Source organism: Halichoerus grypus, chromosome 9, assembly GCF_964656455.1.
Source record: "Halichoerus grypus chromosome 9, mHalGry1.hap1.1, whole genome shotgun sequence".
Taxonomy (NCBI): domain Eukaryota; kingdom Metazoa; phylum Chordata; class Mammalia; order Carnivora; family Phocidae; genus Halichoerus; species Halichoerus grypus.
In genome coordinates, this window is record NC_135720.1 from 144,441,771 (window position 1) to 144,447,572 (window position 5,802).

At 58.4% G+C, this 5,802-nt stretch overlaps 1 non-coding gene across 1 annotated transcript; it reads left to right on the plus strand.

Moving 5' to 3' along the window:
- TRNAE-CUC (transfer RNA glutamic acid (anticodon CUC)) lies at window positions 1-72 on the plus strand. Its single transcript has one exon. It is a non-coding gene; the product is annotated as a tRNA-Glu (tRNA).
- Window positions 73-5,802: the final 5,730 nt, after the last annotated feature.

Sequence of the window (5,802 nt, forward strand, 5' to 3'; positions counted from 1 at the left end):
TCCCTGGTGGTCTAGTGGTTAGGATTCGGCGCTCTCACCGCCGCGGCCCGGGTTCGATTCCCGGTCAGGGAATGTGCATTTTTGCTCCGCGGGCACCAGGAATCCTGTAAAGACTCGGCATTAAATCGTGTAAGACTTAACTCTTAATTTTCACACGAGGCGTCTTGTGCTTAGAAATTCTCCGACAGTGTTCATACTCCCAAGTGCAAAATGACAAGCAACGAAATTGCTCTAAAAATGCAATTACAGAGCCCTTGCCCCGGCTCGAGCGCGAGGCCGCAGCATTGAGTGTTGGACCCTCTGGAGTCGGTTGGGTGGCCCCGTGAGCGGGGAATTCCGGAGAGAAGCGGTCACCCGCAGGGTTGTTCGCGAGGAGCACAGCGCCTGGAGGACGGTAGGAGGAGAGGCGGGCCGGGAAGTCAGCTGGCGGGCGCGGCGGCAGGTGCCCGCGGGGTCGCCCGGAAGCGCCCAGGCCCCCAGCCCCGCCGGGCCGCCGCCCTGCCCCGCACGCTGGTGGCGGCAGCAGCCCGAGGCGGGGTCCGGGGACGGGGCACTGCTGTGCGACACCCGGACGCTGGCACGCGCGGCCTCAGCATCCTGAACGCGCGCCCGCGAGAGCACCTTGCTACCGCCCGGACTCTGTCAGGGTTCCGGGTCTCTCTGGGCTGCCAGGCTCCCGTCTGGGCGCCGTGGCGCGAATCTTCGCCCTTTGGTTTGTTTAAATAGCAGCCACACTGTATTGCTTATTTCCTTCTCATTTCTCGTAAAAGTTCCGAGCACGTTTGACCTCTCTGCAAGCTGCCAAAGATCCTGGGGCCTCTGATCTCGCTTCACCAACAGATGGGGACATGGTCTTTACGTGATCATGTTAAATGAAGCAGTCGTCTTTTTCTGGTTAATTGCACATTCCCTGCCTCCCCCTCCCCTCCCCCACATATAAAGTCATGATTTCCTAAACCTCTGTGAGCTGGGACACTCCCTTGTCATCTTGCCAATACTCTCCTTCAGTTAATAAACTTGGACACGTGTGTAAGATTCAGTTGTCTAAGAAATTTGCCTACAATGGACCTGGGTGCTAGGCTTGGCACTGAGTATATGTACAAACCCCAAATCCACAGGCTGCAGTCCGGTGGGTGAACAAAACGACATCTACTGTGCTAAGATAGAGATCAGGGAAGTATTTTTTTTCTTCGTGGAGAAAGAGTAACAGCCTATAACAGAAGGAGAAAAATCAAATAGCTTTCAAAGAAGAGTCCCTTGTCTCTAATCTAATTAGCTTTATGTGGAGAAGTTAAAAAACAAAACAAAACATTAAGCACATTCAGGGGTCCCACCCAGACTGCTCCCTACAAAGAGATGTAAAAAGAAATGAAGCAAAGGGTTGTTCTACATACAGAGAAGACAAAGTATGACAACACGAAAAGATGATGGTGCTCAGGAAGCAGCTGCTATCAGGCCTGGAGGGCTGATTTCTCGGGAAAGGTTAGGCAGAAAGACACAGAGCGGCTGCGGCGTACACGGCGAGCTGACGGACACGGAGCGGCTTCAGTGTACACGGCGAGCTGACGGACACGGAGCGGCTTCAGTGTATACGGCGAGCTGACAGACACGGAGCGGCTGCGGCGTACACGGCGAGCTGACGGACACGGAGCGGCTTCAGTGTACACGGCGAGCTGACGGACACGGAGCGGCTTCAGTGTATACGGCGAGCTGACAGACACGGAGCGGCTGCGGCGTACACGGCGAGCTGACGGACACGGAGCGGCTTCAGTGTATACGGCGAGCTGACAGACACGGAGCGGCTTCAGTGTATACGGCGAGCTGACAGACACGGAGCGGCTGCGGCGTACACGGCGAGCTGACAGACACGGAGCGGCTTCAGTGTATACAGCGAGCTGACAGACACGGAGCGGCTGCGGCGTACACGGCGAGCTGACAGACACGGAGCGGCTTCAGTGTATACGGCGAGCTGACAGACACGGAGCGGCTTCAGTGTATACGGCGAGCTGACAGACACGGAGCGGCTGCGGCGTACACGGCGAGCTGACAGACACGGAGCGGCTTCAGTGTATACAGCGAGCTGACAGACACGGAGCGGCTTCAGTGTATACAGCGAGCTGACAGACACGGAGCGGCGTCAGTGTACACGGCGAGCTGACGGACACGGAGCGGCTTCAGTGTATACGGCGAGCTGACAGACACGGAGCGGCTGCGGCGTACACGGCGAGCTGACAGACACGGAGCGGCTTCAGTGTATACAGCGAGCTGACAGACACGGAGCGGCTTCAGTGTATACAGCGAGCTGACAGACACGGAGCGGCGTCAGTGTATACGGCGAGCTGACAGACACGGAGCGGCTGCGGCGTACACGGCGAGCTGACAGACACGGAGCGGCTTCAGTGTATACAGCGAGCTGACAGACACGGAGCGGCTTCAGTGTATACAGCGAGCTGACAGACACGGAGCGGCGTCAGTGTATACGGCGAGCTGACGGACACGGAGCGGCTTCAGTGTACACGGCGAGCTGACGGACACGGAGCGGCTTCAGTGTATACGGCGAGCTGACGGACACGGAGCGGCTTCGGCGTACACGGCGAGCTGACGGACACGGAGCGGCTTCAGTGTACACGGCGAGCTGACGGACACGGAGCGGCTTCAGTGTATACGGCGAGCTGACAGACACGGAGCGGCTTCGGTGTATACGGCGAGCTGACAGACACGGAGCGGCTTCGTGTATACGGCGAGCTGACAGACACGGAGCGGCTTCGGTGTATACGGCGAGCTGACAGACACGGAGCGGCTGCAGTGTATACGGCGAGCTGACGGACACGGAGCGGCTTCAGTGTATACGGCGAGCTGACAGACACGGAGCGGCTTCAGTGTATACGGCGAGCTGACAGACACGGAGCGGCTTCGTGTATACGGCGAGCTGACGGACACGGAGCGGCTGCAGTGTATACGGCGAGCTGACGGACACGGAGCGGCTTCAGTGTATACGGCGAGCTGACAGACACGGAGCGGCTTCGTGTATACGGCGAGCTGACGGACACGGAGCAGCTGCAGTGTATACGGCGAGCTGACGGACACGGAGCGGCTTCAGTGTATACGGCGAGCTGACGGACACGGAGCGGCTTCAGTGTATACGGCGAGCTGACGGACACGGAGCGGCTGCAGTGTATACGGCGAGCTGACGGACACGGAGCGGCTTCAGTGTATACGGCGAGCTGACAGACACGGAGCGGCTTCGGTGTATACGGCGAGCTGACAGACACGGAGCGGCTTCAGTGTATACGGCGAGCTGACAGACACGGAGCGGCTTCGTGTATACGGCGAGCTGACGGACACGGAGCGGCTGCAGTGTATACGGCGAGCTGACGGACACGGAGCGGCTTCAGTGTATACGGCGAGCTGACAGACACGGAGCGGCTTCGTGTATACGGCGAGCTGACAGACACGGAGCGGCTTCGTGTATACGGCGAGCTGACGGACACGGAGCAGCTGCAGTGTATACGGCGAGCTGACGGACACGGAGCGGCTTCAGTGTATACGGCGAGCTGACGGACACGGAGCAGCTGCAGTGTATACGGCGAGCTGACAGACACGGAGCAGCTGCAGTGTATACGGCGAGCTGACAGACACGGAGCGGCTTCGTGTATACGGCGAGCTGACGGACACGGAGCGGCGTCAGTGTATACGGCGAGCTGACACACTGTACCGTCCGTAGCTGGCACTTGGTCCGTCCTGCTGAATGAGGAGTGGACGGCTGATACAGTTCCTTTCTGTCAACTTGCCTCCTCACCATACGTTTCCCCCTCTGAGTTCATCATGCAGGAGTGCAAACATGAGAGAGAAAACTCCTTCCTGGACTGATGTCTCGACGGACCACGATGAAGCTTGGGAAGCACGGACTCAACACCTCGCAGGAGGGCACTCTTGCTCTGTGTCTCTGAGGGTTAAAATGGTCACCAAGGGGTTGGTCTGTACCAAGCTCGGCCATCTTGCTCCCAAAGATCCAGAACCCGCGGGAATCCACAGTCCTGACAGTGGAGAGGGGTCTGCTGCTGTGGTGAGGGATTGAGGAGAACGAGGCAGGGAGCCCAGGTGAGGACAGCAGACACCGCAGGGAAGGAAGGAGGCTCCCAGCTTGGAATACAGGGAGGAACAGGGGACAGTGAGGCTTTGGAGAGGAGGAAGAGAAGGGGGTGGCTGTGTCGCTTTGCTCTCTTGATAAAAGATTATCCCCAGGAAAGAACGTTTGGTAATTGCTAAAGTATTGCAACTAAGGATGATGAGATACCAGTGGATCAATTTGTGACCTTTTAAATTATTATTTATTGATTTATTTTTTGTAGCCACACTAACACTTTATTGATTATTCATCCATCTGTCCTCCTCCTCCCACCTGCTTCCCAAGGAAATCCTGTCTCATTCCACATAGTCACTGGCTGTTTCACGAGCCACCTTCTCTCCATTGAAAGGAGGGAGGAAGATGGACAAACATGAACCAGCCCCACAGCTGGCACCTCCTCAGGGAGGGGTGGGTGGGGCTCTCTTCGGGCAAATTGTGACTCTGAGTTGTGGTCCTGGGGTTGTTTAAAAAATGGAATGGAGAGCGATAACGCCATGACCAGGATGTGAATGTACCCAATGCTACTGAACTCAGCACTTGTAAATGGTTAAAATGCTAAGTTGTAGGTGATGTCTATTTTTAACCACAACTTAACACAACAAACGCCCTGTCGTGGGCTGGGAGTCAGGGAGTTCCTGGCTCTGGTGGGAGAGGGTCGTGTCAGCCACAGGGTGAAAAGCCAGGCTTCGGCCATCTGGAAAAGTCCTCCCCTGCAGGTGGACGAACATTGTCAGTGACGGAGGTGCAGGTGCTCTCCTACGTGGTGAGGCTGCTGAGAACTCTGCAAGCGAGGTATCGGCCAACATTTCCAAGGGGCTTCCCTGGCTCCCTAAGCCAAGCTGCCTGGTCATAGCTGAGTCTATGCGGGTCTCCCAAAGATGGCATTCCGGTCAAAGCCCTGGTGACATAACCGATGCTGCCCTGGGGCTCCTGGGGCGGGGGGGGGGGGGTCTGAAGTGGGCGGAGCTCCTGGGCCCCTTCATGCTTATGTGGGAGGCGCTCCAGTTTGAACCTCAGAAGGAGCAGATCTGGGACGTTTTATAGGAGGCGGCGGCCTGCGAAGACCGAGCAGAGAGAGCTTTGCAGGCGCTGGCCGTGAAGAACGGAGACGTGGCAGAAGCGGGGCGTGCCAGCCGGGAGGGCCGGGCCGGGCGGGGAGGGCGCGGCCCCGAGGACACCCCGGCTCTGGCGTCCGGAACCGCGAGCGCGCGGTCCGGGGTTGCGGTAATTCGTTACGGCGCAGGGCAATCCAGAGCAGTTCAGGTGGGGATTTGTAAGGAAGGCCAGTCTTCGCTGTAACGTCCGCTAAATACATGCCTTGAATTACTGAGGATGAAGGGCCGATCGCAGAAACGGCAGCTGCTAACTTTACTGCGACCGTATTTCTGACATAAAACGCGTACCGCGTGTTCTCACGTGTCAACATCCCCGACCGGGTGCCAGCGTCTGGTCGCGGCAGCCCCGCGCCTGCGCAGAGGAGACGCGGCGCACACAGCTGACGTACTGCGCTGTGACGACATAAGGATGCGACGCAGCCGTCCGGCCGCTCGGTAGGGCGGGGCTCCCGGCGCCGCGCGCAGTGAGGGAAGCCGCCTGCGTGCGCGAGGGCGGAGGCTCTGGCGGGGCGGTGTTCATGTCTCTAGGGGGCGTGAGGGAGCGCTTGCGCCGGAAGT